Genomic DNA, 1,863 nt, shown 5'->3' on the forward strand with positions numbered 1-1,863 from the left:
TAACACGCACCGAGGAATACCATCACGAGGAATGTGATTTGCATGTTATACTTCTGCTAATATAACCTAACATTGTATTTGCCTATTTTTAAACAGCAAAAAAATCCACACCCCAGAGCGATGTAGCTATATCATAGAATCATAGAATAATAGAACCATACAACTGGTAGGACAAGAACCACCTATACAATCCCTAAACAGGTATTTGTTTAAGCTGCTCTTGCTGCAATTTAATTCCATTGCTTCTTGACCTATCATCAGAGGTTAAAGAGAATATTTTTTTCTCCCTCCTTATAACAACCTTTTAGGTATTTCAAAACTGTTATCATGTTCCTGCTCAGTCTTCTCTTTTTCAGACTAAACAAACCTAGTTTTTTCAGTCTTCCCTCATAAATCATGTTTTCAAGACCCTTAATCATCCTTTTCTCCAGTTTTTCCAGATCATTTTCAATTTTTATTGTATTCTCCAAAGGACTTGCAACCCATCCCAACTTGATATCATCTGCAAACTTAATAAGTGTACTCTCTATGCTATGATCTAAATCGTTCATGAAGATAATGGAAAGAACCGGACCCAGAACTGATCCATGTGGTACCCTACCAGTTATGCCCTTCCAGCATCACTGTGAACCATTTATAACTACTCTCTGGGAGCACTTTCCAACCAGTTATTCAGCCACCTTATAGTAGCTCCATCTAGGTTGTATTTCCCTAGTCTCTTAATGAGAAGGTCATGCGAGACTGTATCAAAAGCCTCACTAATGTGTAAAAATACTATATCTACTGCTTCCTCTCATCCACAAGGCTTGTTACCCTGTCAAAGAAAGCTATCAGGATGGTTTGACATGTTTTGTACTTGACAAATCCATGCTGACTATCACTTATCACCTTATTATCTTCTAGGCATTTACAAATTGATTCCTTAATTATTTGCTCCATTATCTTACCTGGTACAGAAGTTAAGCTGATTGGTCTGTAATTACCTGGATTGCCCTTTTTCCCCTTTTTATAGATAGGCGTATGTGCTCTTTCCCAGTCTTCCATGACTTTTCAAAGATAATAGCTAATGGCTAAAATATCACTTCAGTCAGTTCCTTCAGTTTATTGAAGGATGCATTTCATCAGGACTTGAAGACATCTAACTTGTCCAAGAAAATTTTAACTGTTTCTTTCCCTATTTTAACATCTGAACCTACCCCGTTTTCACTGGCATTTTCCAGGTTAAGTGTCCAAAGACCACCAACCTTTTTGGTTAAAACAGAAACAAAGAATTCATTAAGCACTGTCATAACCATAAAGGGAAGGGTAACCACCTTTCTGTATACAGTGCTAAAAAATCCTTCCTGGCCAGAGCCAAAGTCCTTTTACCTGTAAAGAGTTAAGAAGCTCAGGTAACCTGGCTTGCACCTGACCCAAAATCACCAATGAAGGGACAAAATACTTTCAAATACTGGAGGCGGGGGGAAAGGGTTTTTGTCTGTCTGTGTGTCTGTGTGATACCTTTGCCGGGAACAGATCAAGGATGCAAGACCTCCAACTCCTGTAAAGTTAGTAAGTAATCTAGCGAGAAAATGCGTTAGGTTTTCTTTGTTTTAGCTTGTGAAATTCACTGTGCTGGAGGAAATGTGTATTCCTGTTTTTGTGTCTTTTTGTTACTTAAGGTTTTGCCTAGAGGGATTCTCTATGGTTTGAATCTGACTGCCTGTAAGATCATCTTCCATTCTGATCTTACAGAGTTGTTCTCTAATCTTTTTTTGTTCTTCTAATAAAGTTCTGTTTTTTAAGAATCTGATTGGGTTTTTTGGGTGTTAAAATCCAAGGCTGGTCTGTGCTCATCTTGATTGTCATCCTTGCTTGATTTCT

Source organism: Eretmochelys imbricata, chromosome 1 (assembly GCF_965152235.1).
Source record: "Eretmochelys imbricata isolate rEreImb1 chromosome 1, rEreImb1.hap1, whole genome shotgun sequence".
In the NCBI taxonomy this organism is placed as follows: domain Eukaryota; kingdom Metazoa; phylum Chordata; order Testudines; family Cheloniidae; genus Eretmochelys; species Eretmochelys imbricata.